Below are 19743 nucleotides of genomic sequence, written 5' to 3' on the forward strand. Positions count from 1 at the left end.
CAAAGAAGGCCATTACATAATGGTAAAAGGATCGATACAACAAGAAGAGCTAACGATCCTGAACATATATGGACCCAATGCAGAAGCACCCAGATACATAAGGCAAGTTCTTAATGACTTACAAAGAGACTTAGACTCCCACACAATAATAGTGGGAGAATTTAACACTCCACTGTCAATATTAGACAAATCAACCAGACAGAAAATCAACAAGGATATCCAGGGCTTGAACTCAGACATGGAGCAAGCAAACCTGATAGACATTTACAGAACTCTCCACCCCAAATCCACAGAATACACATTCTTCTCAGCACCACATCACACCTACTCTAAAATTGACCACATAATTGGAAGTAAAGCACTGCTCAACAAATGCAAAACAACTGAAATCATAACAAACAGCCTCTCAGACCATAGTGCAATCAAGTTAGAACTCAGAATACAGAAACCAACCCAGAACCGCACAGCTTCATGGAAACTGAACAACTGGCTCTTGAATGTTGACTGGGTAAACAATGAAATGAAGACAGAAATAAAGAAGTTCTTCGAAACCAATGAGAATGAAGACACAACGTGCCAGAACCTCTGGGACACATTTAAAGCAGTCTCTAGAGGAAAGTATATAGCAATAAGTGCCCATATGAGGAGAATGGAGAGATCCAAAATTGACACCCTATCGTCAAAATTGAAAGAGCTAGAGGAGCAAGATCAAAAAAACTCAAAACCCAGCAGAAGACAAGAAATAACTAAGATCAGAGCTGAGCTGAAGGAGATTGAGACACGAAAAACCCTTCAAAAAATCAATAAATCCAAGAGCTGTCTTTTTGAAAAGATCAACAAAATAGACAGACCACTAGCCAGATTGATTAAAAATAAAAGAGAGAACAACCAAATAGATGCAATAAAAAATGATAAAGGGGAAATCACCACAGATTCCACAGAAATTCAAACCATCATCAGAGAATATTACAAACAACTCTATGCACATAAACTAGTAAACCTGGAAGAAATGGATAAATTCCTGTACTCCTGTGTCCTCCCAAGCCTAAGCCAGGAGGAAGCTGAAACTATGAATAGACCAATAACAAGGGCAGAAGTCGAGGCAGCAATTAAGAGCCTACCACTCAAAAAAAGCCCAGGTCCAGACGGGTTCACAGCCGAATTCTACCAGACACACAAAGAGGAGCTGGTACCATTCCTTCTAAAACTATTTCAAACAATCCAAAAAGAGGGAATCCTTCCCAAATCATTTTACGAAACATCATTCTGATACCAAAACCCGGCAGAGACCCAACAAGAAAAGAAAACTTCAGGCCAATATCCATGATGAATATAGATGCAAAAATCTTCAATAAAATATTGGCAAGCCGATTGCAACAGCAAATCAAAAAACTTATTCATCATGATCAAGTAGGATTCATCCCGGGGATGCAAGGCTGGTTCAACATACGCAAGTCTATCAACGTAATTCACCACATAAACAGAACCAAAAACAAAAACCACATGATTATCTCAATTGATGCAGAGAAGGCATTTGACAAAATTCAACAGCCCTTTATGCTAAAAACCCTCAATAAACTCGGTATCGATGGAATGTATCTCAAAGTAATAAAAGCTATTTATGACAAACCAACAGCCAATATCATACTGAATGGGCAAAAACTAGAAGCATTCCCTTTGAAATCTGGCACTAGACAAGGATGCCCTCTTTCACCACTCCTATTCAATATAGTTCTGGAAGTTCTAGCCAGAGCAATCAGACAAGAAAAAGAAATAAAGGGTATTCATATAGGAAAGGTGGAAGCCAAATTGTCTCTATTTGCAGACGACATGATAGTATACCTAGAGGACCCCATCGCCTCAGCCCAAAAACTCCTGAAACTGATAAGCAACTTCAGCAAAGTCTCAGGATATAAAATCAATGTGCAAAAATCACAAGCATTCGTCTACACCAATAACAGACTTAAAGAAAGCCAAATCAAGAGCGAACTGCCATTCACAATTGCTACAAAAAGAATAAAACACCTTGGAATACCACTCACAAGGAACGTAAGGGACCTCTTCAAGGAGAACTAGAAACCACTGCTCGATGAAATCAGAGAGGACACAAACAGATGGAGAAACATTCCATGTTCATGGTTAGGAAGAATTAATATCGTGAAAATGGCTATACTGCCCAAAGTAATTTACAGAATCAACGCTATCCCCATCAAGCTACCATTGACTTTCTTCACAGAACTGGAAAAAAACACCATGAACTTCATATGGAACCAAAAGAGAGCCCGCATAGCCAAGTCAATTCTAAGCAAAAAGAACACAGCGGGGAGCATCACACTACCGGATTTCAAACTATACTACAAGGCTACAGTAATCAAAACAGCATGGTACTGGTACCAAAACAGAGATATAGACCAATGGAACAAAACAGAGGCACCGGAGGCAACACAACATATCTACAACTATACAATATTTGATAAACCTGACAAAAACAAGCAATGGGGAAAGGATTCCCTGTTTAACAAATGGTGTTGGGAAAACTGGCTAGCCATGTGCAGAAAGCAGAAACTGGACCCCTTCCTGACACCTTACACTAAAATTAACTCCAGATGGATTAAAGACTTAAACATAAGACCCGGCACCATAAAAACCCTAGAAGGAAATCTAGGCAAAACTATCCAGGACATAGGAGTAGGCAAGGACTTCATGAACAAAACACCAAAAGCATTGGCAACAAAAGCCAAAATAGACAAATGGGACCTAATGAAACTCCACAGCTTCTGCACGGCAAAAGAAACAGTCACTAGAGTGGATCGGCAACCAACAGAATGGGAAAAAATTTTTGCAGTTTACCCATCTGACAAAGGGTTGATATCCAGAATTTACAAAGAACTCAAACAGATTTACAGGAAAAAAACAAACAAGCCCATTCCGACGTGGGCAAAGGATATGAACAGACACTTTACGAAAGAAGACATATATGAGGCCAACAATCATATGAAAAAATGCTCATTGTCACTGGTCATCAGAGAGATGCAAATGAAAACCACATTGAGATACCATCTCAGGCCAGTTAGAATGGCGATCATTAAAAAATCTGGTGACAACCGATGCTGGAGAGGATGTGGAGAAAAAGGAACACTTTTACACTGTTGGTGGGAGTGTAAATTAGTTCAACCATTGTGGAAGACAGTGTGGCGATTCCTCAAGGCCTTAGAAATAGAAATTCCATTTGACCCAGCAATCCCATTACTGGGTATATATCCAAAAGACTATAAATCATTCTACTATAAGGACACATGTACACGAATGTTCATTGCAGCACTGTTTACAATAGCAAAGACCTGGAATCAACCAAAATGCCCATTGATGATAGACTGGATTGGAAAAATGTGGCATATATACACCATGGAATATTATGCAGCAATCAGAAATGATGAGTTTGCGTCGTTTGTAGGGACATGGATGAATCTGGAGAACCTCATCCTCAGCAAACTGACACAAGAACAGAAAATGAAACACCGCATATTCTCACTCATAGGCAGGTGATGAAAAATGAGAACACATGGACACAGAAAGGGGAGTACTAAACACTGGGGTCTATTGGGGGGAAAAGGGGAGGGCCAGTGGGAGGGGGAGGTGGGGAGGGATAGCCTGGGGAGAAATGCCAAATGTGGTTGAAGGGGAGAAACAAAGCAAAGCACACTGCCATGTGCGTACCTACGCAACTGTCTTGCATGCTCTGCTCATGTACCCCAAAACCTAAAATCCAATAAAAAATTAGAAAAAAAAAATTAAAGCCTCTCTTAAACAAAATAAACCTTTAAAAGTGAGCAAAAACAACCTACAGACTAAGACATGACATTTGCAAAATATGTATCCCAGTAGGACGTGTGGCCAGATTATGTAAAGAACTTCTCTAAATCAACGGGAAATTGTCAGAACCCAGTGGAAAAATGGGCAAAAGACTTGAACAGGTACTTCATTTGAGAGGATACCCAAATGGTCATCATTAGGGAAGTTGAATGAAATGAAAAATAAAACTGTAATGAGCCATCATTACATAGCCACCATAATAGATAAAGTAGATTGACCCTAGTGTTAACAAACATGTATAGCAGTAAGAGTTACCACATGCTGCTTGTAGCAGTAGAACTTACTATAATCACCCTCAGAAAGCTACATGAAAGTAACTATTGAAATGAACATACACATACTTTATGACTCAGCAATCACAATCCTAACGATGTGTACACATGTGCACCAAAAGACAGTTATAACTCAGAAATATTTACAGCAGCATCATTTAGGATGCTCCAAACTGGGAAATAACCCAAATCTACATCAACAGATAAATGATTGCAATATATTTAAACAATTGAGAAAATATAAAGAATGACAAGAAACAAACCTTTGCTACATACAACAGTATGAATTAACCTGGCAAATATAATACTGAGTGAAATAATTTAGATTTTTAAAAACTATTATTTCATCGGTATGAAATTCAAAATAGACAAAACAATCTTTGGTATTAAATTCAAGGAAATGGTTATCCTTGAAAAGGCAGTGTTTAATACTTTGAAAGGGATATGGTGGGGGGGGCTCTGATTTTTGTTTTTATTCTATTTCTTGACATAGTGTGTATTACATGAGTATGCTCCTTTCTATTTATAACTATTTTCACCTATATAAAAATCTCAATTTTTTAAAATTATACTTTAAGTTCTGGGATACAGGTACAGAACATGCAGGTTTGTTACATAGGTATACATGTGCCATCATGATTTGCTGCACTCATCAACCATCATCTATATTAGATATTTCTCCTAATGCTATCCCTCCTTAAGGTCTCCACCCCTCAACAGTCCCCAGTGTGTGATGTTCCCCTCCGTGTGTCCATGTGTTCTTATCATTTGACTCCCACTTATGAGTGAGAACATGCAGTGTTTGATTTTCTGTTCCTGTGCTGGTTTGTTGAGAATGATGGTTTTCAGCTTCATCTATGTCCCTGCAAAGGACATGAACTCATCCATTTTTATGGTTGCATAGTATCCTGTGGTGTATATATGCCACATTTTCTTTATCCAGTCTATCACTGATTGGCATTTAGGTTAGTTCCAAGTCTTTGCTATTGTGAAGAGTGCTGCAATAAACATACGTGTGCATGTGTCTTTATAGCAGAATAACTTATACTCCTTTGAGTATATACCCAGTAATGGGATTGCTGGGTAAAATGATATTTCTGGTTCTAGATCCTTGAGGAATTACCACACTGTCTTCCACAATCATTGAACTAATTTAACACCCACTAACAACGTAAAAGCTTTCCTATTTCTTCACATCCTCTCCAGTATCTGTTGTTTTCTGACTTTTTAATGATCGCCATTCTAACTGGTGTGAAATGGTATGTCATAGTGGTTTTGATTTGCATTTCTCTAATGACTAGTGATGATGAGCTTTTTTTTTCACGTTTGTTGGCTGCATAAATGTCTTCTTTTGAAAAGTGTCTGTTTATATCTTTTGCCCAGTTTTTGATGAGTTTGTTTTTTTCTTGTAAATGTGTTTAAGTTCCTTGTAGATTCTATGTATTAGCCCTTTGTCAGATGGATATACTGCAAAAAGTTTCTCCCATTCTGTAGGTTGCCTGTTCACTCTAATGATAAGATCTTCCACACAGCAAAAGAAACTAAGTTTAATTCAATCCCATTTGTCAATTTTGGCTTTTGCTGCCACTGCTTTTGGTGTTTTAGTCATTAAGTCTTTGCCCATGATTATGTCCTGAATGGTATTGCCTAGATTTTCTTCTAGGGTTTTTATGTTTTAGGTCTTATGTTTAAGTCTTTAATCCATCTTAATTTTTTTATAAGGTGTAAGGATAAGGTTCAATTTCAACTTTCTGTATATGGCTAGCCAGTTTTCCCGATACCATTTATTAAACAGGGAATAATCTCCCCATTGCTTGTTTCTGTCAGATTTTTCAAACAGCAGATGGTTACAGATGTGTGGAATTATTTCTAAGGCCTCTGTTCTGTTCTATTGGTTTATATATCTGTTTTGGTACCAGTGCCATGCTGTTTTGGTTACTGTAGTCTTGTAGTATAATTTGAAGTCAGGTAGTGTGATGCCTCCAGCTTTGTTCTTTTTGCTTAAAATTGTCTTGGCTATACAGGCTCTTTTTTAGTTTCATGTGAAATTTAGAGTAGTTTTTTCTAATTCTGTGAATAAAGTCAATGGTAGCTTGATGGGGTGGCACTGAATCTATAAATTACTGTAGGAAATATGGCCATTTTCATGATATTGATTCTGTCTAACCATGAGTACGAAACGTGTTTCCATTTGTTTGTGTTCTCTTATTTTCTTGAGCAGTGTGTTTATAGTTCACCTTGAAGAGTTCCTTCACATCCCTTGTAAGTTGTATTCCTAGATATTTTATTCTCTTTGCAGCAATTGTGAATGGGAGTTCACTCATGATTTGGCTCTTTGTCTATTATTGGTGTATAGGAATGTTTGTGTCTTTTGCAGATTGATTTTTTAACCTGAGACTTTGTTGAAGTTGCTTATCAGCTTAAGGAAATCTTGGGCTGAGACAATGGAGTTTTCTAAATATACCATCATGTCATTTGTAAACAGAGACAATTTGACTTCTCTTCCTATTTGAATACCCTTTATTTCTTGCTCTTGACTGATTGCTTGGCCACAACTTCCAATACCATGTAGATGAGGCATGGTGAGAGATGGCATCTTTGTCTTGTGCCAGTATTCAAAAGGAATGCTTCCAGCTTTTTCTTTTTCAGCATGATATTGGCTGTGGGTTTGTCATGAATAGCTCTTATTATTATGGGATACATTCTATCAGTACCTAGTTTATTGAGAGTTTTTAGCACAAAGGGGTGAATTTTATTGAATTGTAAAGACCACTGACACTGCATCAATGGCAAAATAACCAGCTAGCATCATAATAACAGGATCAAATTCACACATAGCAATATTAACCTTAAATGTAAGTGGGCTAAATGCTCCAATTAAAAGACAAAGACTGGAAAATTGGATAAAGAGTCAAGAGCTATCTGTGTGCTGCATGCAGTAGACCCATCTCACATGCAAAGATAACACATTGGCTAAAAATAAAGGAATGAAGAAATATTTACCAAGCAAATGGAAAGCACACACAGAAAAAAATCAGTGGTTGCAATCCTAGTCTCTGATAAAATGGACATTAAACCAATAAAGATCAACAAAGACAAAGAAGGGCATTATATAATGGTAAACAGATCAATGCAACAAGAAAAGCTATTTATTACATATGTATTTCATCCATATATATATATATATATATATATATGGATATTGAGTATGCCACCAGCTGAATTCCATGACACCAGCAGCTCTCTGGTGGTCACGCCACCCTCTGCAGAGGCCCACTGGGGCCTCTGGAGGGTGGAGGAAAAGGCCAAATTTGATGGGATTTTTGAAAGCATTTTACCCATCAATGGTTTGCTCTCTGGAAACAAGGTCAAGCTGGTCCTCATGAATACAAAGCTGCCTCTTGATGTCCTAGGCTGGGTCTGGGACCTCAGTGACATTGACAAGGATGGGCACTTGGACCAAGATGAGTTCACTGTGGCCATGCACTTGGTGTACTGAGCCCTCAAGAAGAAGCCCGTGCCCTCCACCCTGCCTCTAACCCTCATCCTACCCCTCCAAGAGAAGGAAGACTGTGTTCCCTGGTGCCATCCCCATCCTGCCCACCAGCCCCCCTCCAAAAGACAGTGTCTTCTCTATGCTGTCCCATGGCAGCATCAGCAGCCTCAACAGCACAGGGAGCCTGTCCCCCAAGCACAGCCTCAAGTGAACAGAGCCAACAGTGAACTCGGTGATGCCAGTGGCAGACAAGATGTGCTTTAAGGAGATATTCCTGAAGACTTCCCTGGGCTTAGATGGTTACGTGAGTGGTGAGGAGGTGAAGGAGATCTTCATTCACTTGGGCCTCACCCAGAACCTTCTAGCACACATATGGGCTCTGGCCAACAGGAGGCAAACGGGAAAGTTAAGCAAAGACTGACTCGCGTTAGCTATGTATTTCATTCAGCAGAAGGTCAGTAAAGGCATCGACCCCCCTCAAGTCCTCTTGCCAGACATGGTCCCACCCTCGAAGAAAGGCACACCAGGCCCAGACAGTTTGGGCTCTCTGAGCTCCGGGGAGTTTACTGGTGTGAAGGAGCTTGATGACATCAGTCAAGAGATTGCCCAGTTACAAAGGGATAAATATTCACTGGGACAAGACATTAGATTTAAAAAAAGAGGCAATGAGGCCAGGCGCGGTGGCTCACGCCTGTAATCCCAGCACTTTGGGAGGCCAAGGGGGGTGGATCACGAGGTCAAGAGATCAAGACCATCCTGGTCAACATGGTGAAACCCCATCTCAACTAAAAATACAAAAAATTAGCTGGGCATGGTGGCACATGCCTGTAATCCTAGCTACTCGGGAGGCTGAGGTAGGAGATTTGCCTGAACCCAGGAGGCGGAGGTTGCGGTGAGCCAAGATCGCGCCATTGCACTCCAGCCTGGGTAACAGGAGTGAAACTCCGTCTCAAAAAAAAAAAAAAAAAAAAAGAGGCAATGAGACAAAACCAGCAAGATGCAGGAATTACAAAATGACCTAGACCAGGAAACAAGCAGTTTGCAGGAGCTCAAGGCTCAGAAACAAGATGCTCAAGACCGCCTGGATGAGACAGACCAGCAGAAAGCCAAGCTCTGAGACATGCTGAGTGACACGCAGCAGAAGTGCTAGGACGAGATGCAGATCTCATCACTGAAAATAGACATCTACAAAGCTCCCCACCCCAAATCAACAGAATATACATTCTTCTCAGCACCATATCACACTTAGTTTAAAATTGATCACCTAATTGGAAGTAAAACACTCCTCAGCAAATGCAAAAGAATGGAAATCATAGCAGTCTCTCAGACCACAGGGCAATAAAATTAGAACTCAGGATTAAGAAACTCACTGAAAACCACACAACTACATGGAAACTGAATAACCTGGTCCCGAATGACCACTGGGTATAATGAAATTAAGGCAGAAATAAATAAGTTCTTTGAAACCAATGAGAACAAAGACACAACGCACCAGAATCTTTGGGACACAGTTAAAGCAATGTTTAGAGGGAAATTTATAGTACTTAAATTCTCACAGAAGAACAAGGGAAATATCTAAAATTGACACCCTAATATCACAATTAAAAGAACTAGAAAAGCAAGAGCAAACAAATCCAAAAGCTAGCAGAAGACAAGAAATACCTAACATCAGAGCAGAATTGAAGCAAATAGAGACTTTAAAAACCTTTCAAAAATTTAATGAATCCAGGAGCAGTTTTTTTGAAAAAGTTAACAAAATAGGTACACCACTAGCCAGACTAAAGAGAAGAATCAAATAGACACAATAAAAAAATGATAAAGGGGATATCACCACTGATCCCACAAAAATACAAACTACCATCAGAGAATACTATAAATACCTCTACTCAAATAAACCATAAAATCTAGGAGACATGGATAAATTCCTGGACACATACACCCTCTCAAGACCAAACCAGGTAGAAGTTGAATCCCTTAATAGACCAATAACAAGTCCTGAACTTGAGGCAGTAATTAGTAGCCTACCAACCAGAAAACGACCAGGACCAGAGAGATTCACAGCTGAATTCTTCTAGAGGTACAAAGAGGAGATGGTACCATTCTTTCTGAAACTATTGCAAACAACAGACAAAAAGGGGCTTCTCCCTAACTCATCTTATGAGGCCAGCATTATCCTGATACCAAAACCTGGCAGAGACACAACAAAAAAGAAAATTTCAGGCCAATATCCTTGATGAACATCAATGCGAAAATCCTCAATAAAATAAAGGCAAACGAAATCAAACAACACATCAACAAGCTTATCCACCATGATTCGGTCATCTTCACCCCTGGGATGCAAGGCTGGTTCAACATACACAAAACAATAAATGTAATCCATCACAAACAGAACTAATGAAAAAAACCACATGATTATCTCAATAGATGCAGAAAACTCTCAATTTTTAAAGTTAACATTAAATCCTTCATGCAAGCTGATTTTTTAAGTATTTATTTTCTTACTTTAGATTGTGAGCTTCCTAAGGACCTTGGCTAGTGCCATTTCCAAGATTATGACCATGTACTGCAATTGAATTAGAATCTTTCAGAGTGGGACCCAGGAATTTCTTTGTTCATATTTTTTATTATTATATTTAAAATATATGCCTAAATGCTTTTTGGCAGCCAACTTTGTCCAAGTGTTCCTCAATTTCACTTATATATATAAAACTATTTTCCCCCTTTCGTACATTTATTAGTATGCCAATGCATATAAGGTAAAATGTATTTTTTCCTCTTCCCATAAATATTTCTATAAGCCCAATTTTTTGCAATAGAAGATATTTTATCTTTGGGTGAAACTGAATTATTTGTATTTAAAAGACTTTCTTCATGAATGATTTTTATAAAACTTAGGTTTCTGTTATACTTAGTGTATTAAGTTTTATCTCAATATAGAATTTACTGGGATTCATCAAACATTACTTAAAATAGTAAAGCTCAGAATAAAAAAATTCTGGGAACTTTGCAACTATTGCCTCTTTGTTACATATTAATGAGAAAAAAGAATTAAACCTGATTTATATAGGCCTTTAGAGGCAGACATTGAGCTAAATGATATCATTCAAGGCAATTTAACATATTATTATATCGGTAGGTAGAATTCTAAGATGTTTCCCAAGATTTTCCATCCCTGTGAAGTACATGCTCTGTATAATCCTAGGGACCATGAAGCTAATAGATTTTACTCCTGTGATTAGGTTGTATCACAGTTGACTTTAGAAAGGGAGATTATTCAGATGGGCTTGACATGATCACATGAACCCTTTAAAGTAGAGTTTTCTCCAACTGGTAGCAGAAGAAATTGTAATAAATATGCATTCTGGCTGGCCAGTGAGAAAGCAAGCATCATCTTGTAAACTGCCAATACACAGGGGTGACCATGAAGAGCTTAGGCCCCCAGCTGACAACTCCTCCTCTCCAAGGAGAGAAGGATCTCAGACTTACTATTACACTATCACTAGAAACTGACTTTTCCCAACATACAGTGACCTTGGAAGGGGACTCCAAACCTCAAATGAGAATTGCAGCCCCAGAAGACATCTTGATGTCAGCTATTGGCTACTTTGAGCAAAGAACCCAGTTGTACGATGTCCATACTTATGACCTATATACTGTGAGTTAACAAATGGTTGTTGTCTTAAGCTGTTAAATTATGGCAGTTTGTTACATTGCAATAGAAAACTAATACAGATTTTGGTACCCAGAAGCCAGGTGCTACTATAACAAACACCTGAAAATGTGGAAGGGCTTTGAAACTAAGCAGTGAGAAGAAGCTGGACGTTGGAGAACAATGTTGAGAAGCATGCCAGAGAAAGCCTCAATTGCCTTGAACAGACTAGACTGTTAGTAGAAATATGGATGCTGAAAATGCTACTGATGAGGGTTCAGGAGGAGGAGAATATATTATTGAACACTGGTGCAAGGAGGCTGGATCCTTGTTCTGTAGTGGTGGAAACTGTGTCCTACAGTTATGTAGAAAGTTGAATTTACATGTGATAAATCTAAATACTGAGCTAAGAAGATCTACAAGCAAGGAATTGAAGATTCTGCCTGATTTTTAATTGCAGCTTATAGTAAAATGAGAGAGGAAAGGGGAGAGATTGAGGGAAGAACTATTAAACTAAGAAATTGACTGTCTGGAAACATGTTCTAGAGAAAAGACTGACCCTATAGCCTTTTGCTGGAGCTTCTAAAGATCAAAAGGTCAGAGTATTCATTCACAAGACATTAAGGGCATGTCCTACAGAACATCTCAATCAAACCAGAAGGCCTCCAGGAAGCTCGAGAGTATTATTCCTAAACCACCTCAACAGAAGGTCAGGATGGAAAAATCATTATTTCAAAACCCTGTGGATGTTGCCTTTATCTAATAGAATAAATGCCCTATGAAACCACACAAGGTTCACAAAATTGAGAATATTATGTCAGGAGGAACATTTTCCACTTGGAGGACAAGTAACGGAAAGAGTGTGATATTAAAAGAGGCTCTTGAACTCCCAGAATTTTATGGGAAGTTTGATAAAAAATACTCAGCTCCACTGTGGATAAACAAGGATGGTGCAGAGGACATAACCAAGAACCCAAAGGTACGACCCAGTGCCCAGGAGACAGAATCAAGAGCCATGGAGGATTGTTCCCAGGTGTGGAGGATTGTTCCCAGGCCTAGAGACTTAATCAAGGAAGTCTGCCTGGATTGTCCAGTGCATTTCAAAATTACTTTAAGACTTCTTATTCTGTTTTGCTTTAAGTTTCATATTTGTGTTTTGAGCAGGAATGCCTATAACTCTTATCTTATACCTGCCCCATCATCATTGTTTGTTGGGAGTGTTTGGAGCAGATAACATGCTTTTTAGCCTCAAAAGTTCAAAGATGTAGAGGAATTGTGCCTACAACCTTCGTTTAATGCGTTACTCATTGCCACTTGATTTAAATGATTTATATGAGGAAATCTGGGACTATAAACTGAGGCTATAATGAGATGAGATCCTTGGTCACCTTGGGAAGTGGAAGGGGAAGAAATAGAATGGACTAAAAGTGTGTAGTGCCTTAAGGATAGAATAAGTGGTATATTCTATAGGTAACAGGAGGTCAGAAATAACTTATGAATTTTAAAAAGTGATAAAGTTCAAGAAATGCCTAAAGTAAAAGCCTCTACATCTGTAATGTAAGATTTTAAAAAAATCAGCCTGTGAAGTGAGGCATACTTCAGAAAATGAAAAAAACATTACTGTAAAATAAGCTTGATCTCAAAGAGATTTAGCTTCTTGTCAGGGATGATCCTACAGATTTAAAGGTTCTATGAAGTAGGATGTAAGGATTTTTCATTGTTAATTATTTTAGAATTTGCATTGTGGTTGGAAATATTAATTGAGCTCTTCAATGTTTCAGAAATTATAAGCTTTCTTCCCTTTATGTCAAGAATGGTTGTGTAAATACTCTCATGTTTGTATTTATTATGCCTTACAGATTTAAGGTAAGTGCCTCATCAGTATTGCATATGTGACAGTATTTTAAAGTATAAATGATCAAAACCTTAATTTTCCCCATTACCTTTATTTTAACTGCAAAGGATGTCATTTCTCCTGGAGTATTCATGAATCATATATTCAACTATGAGGCCACTTTTTCCTTTGTTCAACAACTTGCAAAGTTGTATGCTTTATACTCCCCAAAACCTTGTCACAGTTTCTTTAGCAGATTATGATCTCCTGCACTGTTACTGATGACAGTATATCCTGGATTTAAAATGTCAATAAATCTCCTAGACCCTCGGTTGACTGTGGAGTTTTCTGAATTTTAGCAAAAGTACTGAACCACAGTCCCACCAATTAATGAGAAATCAGTTGCACTAATAGAGCATTTTCACAGAAATTTTGGCATAGGCCTCAGGGATCTAGAAACCGTGTCATATGAGGAATGACTAGAGAAATTGGGGACATTTAATAAGGTGGAAATGATACATACTTAGCATTCCCTAAAGGGGCTGTTAGCAATGGGAGAACATTAAATACAAATCAATATTTGGAAGTCATACCTAAAACCTTGATTTCTTTCAGCAAAATAGTTTCTCTTAAATTATCTGTGAACAGTTTCTAGGAGAGCTAATTGATAGCCTATCAAGTATTTATTAGGCATCACAAAATTTCCTGTTTGTGTAACTGCATTGGGTGAAATGGATTAAAATTCCTTTCAGCACTCTCTAGGATTCTCTCTTGCAGGATTTCTGATGTAAAGAAGGCCAGCTCAGCTGGTACAAAAAGAAAAAAAAAACATAACTAAAGGTGACCTATATTATTTTTGAAACAGAAACTTTGCCTAACAGAATTCAAAGCAAAAGCAAAAGTAAAAGCATCCTATTTCATAAAGATCTGACAGCAACTTTGAAATTCATCTGGTCCAAACTCCTAGTTTTTCTGATGAGGAAACAGACCCAGGGAGCTGATGTGACCTGCCCAAGATCACATTAAGGTCACGTTCCTAAAAGGTAGACAAGTCAACTCCAGATTCCTGGCACTTAGGTTGTAGCTCTCAGCATTGGCCTGGGCTGGTGTTAACAACTGCTGCTCTGTTGGTTATTTATTCCTTACTGAATATCCTTAAATAATAGTGTGTCCTTCCTCAATTTCTCTCCATCATCACACAGAGTTAATTGACAATATTGATTTGTTTTTTTCCCTATTCTCCCACATCATCTCTAACCTCACTCTAAACACTCAAAGACCTAGCTATTTTAGTGAAATAATAATGGGCAGACAGCTGCCTGATCTCAAGTACTGTGGACTTGAGGTCTTAGGGACAAGGTAGCAACATAAAAGGGGAATAACTATGACTTGCTATTGTCAGAGCAGATCAGAAACCCTGATCAGAAGACAACAGTCATGACAATAAAAAGAAAAGGGAAGAGAAAATATAAAGAGGCGATTCTGTAGGAAACCCAGGACTAAAAGATTTCTAGACACAGACAAAGCACAAAGCTTTGGTGAAAAACTCCCTTTCCCTTCCTTGGACTTCTGGAGCTCTGATCCTATTCATTACATAAGAGACCCACATGCTTGCCCTAGAATATAGACACTGTCAACAAACTCTGACACCAAAGTTATATAGAAAAACACATCTCCTGCAGGTTTCCAGCCCTTTCTGGAATTGCTTACTTGTACTAGGGACAACAACACAAATATTAAGATGCTATTTTGTTTTATTTAGTGGGTTTCAAAGTTTTTTAAAAGATTTTTCTGACAATAGCTTAAACATTTAAAATGAAACTAGTTCAAATTGCTTATCTCAAAATTTGATCTTAGGATTCAAAATAAAAACTTGTTTTAGCTGGCAGTGCATACTTCAGCTAACCCCAACATGTATGCCGAGGCCTGTGTTAGGACATTTTTGGTTTTAAATATGTGTATCAAGTACTGTGTCGGATGTTAGTCTGTGTATTCTCAGATCCTTATATCTGAGGCATTTAAACATGTAGGATAGTTAAGTCTATTCTTCTAATTCTGTTTTTACTTTGAAATTTTATTTCTCTTCCACAGTTACACAATTGATAGTGTAAATGCGTAAGTGCATTAAGTAAACATTGATTTTTTTTTCTCCTGCTCTCCTCTACACACTGAATACTTTTGAGAAAACATTAGGCTTCCACATGAGAATCTAGGTTAAGTATCAGAATATATTTTTTACAAAGTGAGGCAGGAGTAGGATTGACAGGGAGACGAAATATGAATGCCATTTTTTGATGATGTATTAACACTGCTTGTTTTAAAAAATGCACTTGATAAAAATTTAGTGGAAATTATATCCATCCATATATAATTGGAAAGTTGGAGTATTATAACATCTATGTTAAACAAGTCTAATGACTCCAGCATGGACATATAATAGTCAGTAAACTAAGAAAATAAAAAAGCCTTGATAAAATGCATTTGGTAAGGAATATTGCTAACTTATTTTGTCCATCCAGGTCCCTCCTGACATAAAATTCAGATAGGAGATACTCCGGTCAAATAGCAATTCTGTAACAAGGCCTGGAGGTGTTCTTAATCTCAGGACATATGAAAAATGCTGAAGACAAACTCATGATGCGAAAATAGGGATCAACGTATGTTACTCTCTGCAATTATACTTACTCTAAATTATGTTTATGTAGCAATAAATATTTGAAATTTATCCTTTTTAGAGAATGACAGAAATGAGACTCTGTGTCTTTAAGTCTAAGTCTCTTTTCTGATCCTCTTCTGTTTCCCATTCCTTTGCCTACACAGTCTATGTCCTGAATCAGGGAATGCTCTTTTTTATACTCACTTACAGTGAATGTTGATGTGTTGTATTTAGCTACCATTTCTAAATCTGGAAAGTATGTTATCTTTCTTCAAAGTTGAGCACTAGGTCCTTATCAATGGTATGCTATATGTATTGGGAAAGCCACAAATTGGAGTGTTTAAAAACTGAAGTGTTATATTTTAGTGGCCTTATTTTAAATAAACATTCCTTCAGAAATTGGCTGTAAAAATTACAGAGGAAGAGTGGGTTTATGTAACATTGTGGTCTTGCCATGTTAGGAGTGAGATAACACAGTAAGTCTATATTATTTGTCTATTCTAGCACCCATTGACACATATGTATTCCTGTCTGACCTAAGATCATAGATTCACCCAGGATGCTGCTTATTCCAAATTTAGGGCACTAATTCTTCGGTCATGGCTGCTGTGCTCTCCATACATGAAGGATACGTTTTATGAATTTGAAATCCATCAGGCTCTGGGTACCTTTCACACTATAATATGTCGCAGGGCACCACCTTAGTTTTACTTTAGCTCTATGAGCATTCTTAATGTGCGGTCACACCAAGTGCATCCTGAATATTTTTCTATCTCCTTCCTCAAGATCTCTTCTTGTGGTGCAGCAGGGGCAGCACAAATCTACTTCTTAAGGAAATGCCACATACTAAGCTGTTTACATTCTCTCTCATCCTTCTCTCGTTTTCTCCCAGAAAAACTCTATCTAGTCTGGGAAGAGAGATAAGGTGGGTAGTCTGTTTTCTCATCCTCTTTTCAAAGTTATCACTTGTGGCGTGTGATATCTGAATTCTTGAGAGTTTAGCCTTCTGAAAAACTGAGGATTGGATTTTGGTAATCCTATAGAATTCTATTTTTTAAAATGCTTGGGTGCTGTATTGTTCCTCCAAAGGGGGAAGTGCAAAGGGTACAAGAAAATCTGAGGAAAACTCTTTGGTAAATATTTCAAATGCCAGCCTTGGTATTTGCTTTTCTCTACATACCAATCCTGCTGTGCCTTCCAGCACTGTGTATATGTGAATTTCTCTTCCAGTTGCCTCTGTCTTCTACACAAACTACAACAACAGGAGGGAACGTTAGTTTTCCTACAAAAGAGCTGATTTTTAATTTTCTGTTTATGACATTAGTGGATCCCCTATTAAGAAGAAATATGGATGCCATGACACACACTGAGCTATGTCATTAAACATTTTCTACTCTGCCACACCTCCATCCTGCTGGCTTTGGTAGCCCTGCAATATAATCATGTAATAAAACTATACTCAATATTTTATGAGCTTCAGAAGCATATAATAAACTCTTAAATGCTATTGGTATACATAATGCCAAGCAATCAGTACAGATCAAATAATCAACCAGTTTAGTAAGATGAAATCCGATTTAAGCTGCTGTCATTGAGTCATATTTAGTGATTCAATATCAGGAGTATTACAGTAATTGACTCTTCTATTGAGTACAGTGCAGATGTTAACACACTACATTGCAGTAGAGTAACATATTTAGTAAGGAAATGACACAACCTCAATCTTAGTTTAAAGGACAGTAGCTGAGTTTGCTGCAAGGCCAACATATAACATGAATACTATAGATTCTATGCCCATAATACATAAACCTTATGACGGCTAGTAATTAAGTTGAAAAATTATTGTCTTCTAAAACAGATTCTTCATGAGCCTCAAATGAGATATTTTCTGTTTAGAAAAAATGTTTTAAAATAAAATCTACAAGTATATAGTTAAATTTTAAAAAGCAGGACAAGGATCATATGAGAAATCATTTTTAATGTACTGTGAAAGGTAAGTTGAATGTTCACATTCAGCTACAAATATCAAAAAGTCTTCATGTAGAAGTTGTTACCTAAGACAAGTCTTAGAAGATGACCAAGACATTGAATAGCAGACATCATGCATAAAAGCAAGAAAAGATTAAAGTAATTAAGACGAAGAAGACCATGTAAATGAGAAAAATATAGGGGATATCCAACAAGTAGGTTTGACTTATATAACTGGAGCATAGGGTTACTAAGAGCAGAAGGTAAACTAAAAATGGGTCTGGGATTGATACCTGCAGCAAACACCATGGTACATGTATACCTGTGTAACAAACCTGCACGTTCTGCACATGTATCCCAGAACTTAAAATTTTTTAAATGCACAAACCTGCCCACCCCCCAAAAAATGGGTCTGAAGCCAAACACTAAATGACCCAACATGTCAAGTTAAGAGGATCTACCAAAATTGCTAGTCAATAAGAAGCTACCGAGGGTATCAAACTATGTTGAGTGTGTTTTCTGCAATTTTTCTGGATTAAGAATAAGCTATCACATATAAAATCTACCTCTTAATTTTTGTCTTGATTCTTTTTCCTATGCCTATTTTTTTTATCTAAGTTTCCTGTATTAATCCTTGTATTTCACTCACCTCTGCCACATAAATACACAGACATGCATATGTATGAACATGTGTCCACACACTCTATAGCAAGCTCTTTTCCAAGCTGACTTCCTGTTTGTTGTTTTGTTATTGCCTGTATTTTTTCTACCATTAAAATATAGGCATTAGTTTTAGATTCAAATTGTGATGATTTCTAGTCAATTTTTTGAGAAACCCAACTTCCATTCACTACATTTTTTGTTTTGCTGTTTATATCACAGAAGCAAAAAAAAAAAAAAAAAAAAGAACACTCACTCTGTCAGATTTTCTTGCAATGGAGAACGGTCATGTGATAGATATCTTGGTATGTAAACATAAATATTTTGGGGTGGCTTCTGGGAAAGTTCTTCCCCAGGTAAAGGAGTTGAATTACTATCACCAGCACCACTTCCTTACTGTCTTTTTCTTGAAATACTAACACGATGCTTCTAACTGAGTGTAGGAGGGAGACCAAGGGGATTTCAGAAATGTTGGTTTTGACATCTTTGACCTAGTGAACTAATACTATTAGACTGTCTACATATATCTGATTATATGCGAAAAGTAAACCTGAAGTTGCTTAATCCACTGTTAGTATACTTGCTGCCAAAACAATGTTCCTATTATTCAACGTTTATTTACTTTACATCAATCTATAGAATACGTTGAAGTCAAATAACTTATTTGCTGAAGTCCACATATGCTAAGCCTCACTTTTTTCATTTATAAAAGGAGGAAAATATCTATTCCGAAGAATTATCAGAACTAAGGGCAATAAAACACCTAATACAAGATTTAAAAAGACATCTACCACAAGGCCTGGCCCAGAGCAGTCAATGAATAAATACATTAAAATAAATGAACCAATGAATGAGTAAGATATTTATACCTCTAAGAAGCAGATTTGAATGGTCTTAAGTTTTTGTTGGGTTGATTGCTTAGATGTATCTTTAAACAATCCTTTTGGTAATTTTTTTTTGCCATTAGAAGAAAGTTGAATATCAAAGAATATTTGCAATCAGTCATATAAATAGATTTGGAGATCAGTTTGAGACAGCATTTTGGGTTTGACGTCTCTACCTTGAACCAGAACTTGATACAACATCAACCTTGGGGATCAATAGGTGACAAATATCATTTTCAAATTTAATGCTGATGTGATTTTACTATGTTTGGAAGCTTGCTAATGAAACTTTTGACTTCTGTGACCCAAGATTATATTCATTCTTTATATTTGTGAGTGGCTTAAGCAATTACTATATAGATAGTTGTATATACTAAAAGCTCTCAATATTGTATAGGAAATACAGAATTCTGCTTGTCGAGGACATGACTCCTCGAGGAGTCATGACTCC

At 37.4% G+C, this 19743-nt stretch overlaps 1 pseudogene; it reads left to right on the forward strand.

Annotated features, from left to right (window-relative positions):
• Nucleotides 1-7353: 7353 nt before the first annotated feature.
• On the forward strand, nt 7354-8890 carry LOC100411434 (epidermal growth factor receptor substrate 15-like 1 pseudogene; annotated as a pseudogene).
• The last annotated feature ends 10853 nt before the right edge of the window (nt 8891-19743 follow it).

The sequence above is a fragment of the Callithrix jacchus genome, chromosome 7 (assembly GCF_049354715.1).
Source record: "Callithrix jacchus isolate 240 chromosome 7, calJac240_pri, whole genome shotgun sequence".
Classification (NCBI taxonomy): domain Eukaryota; kingdom Metazoa; phylum Chordata; class Mammalia; order Primates; family Cebidae; genus Callithrix; species Callithrix jacchus.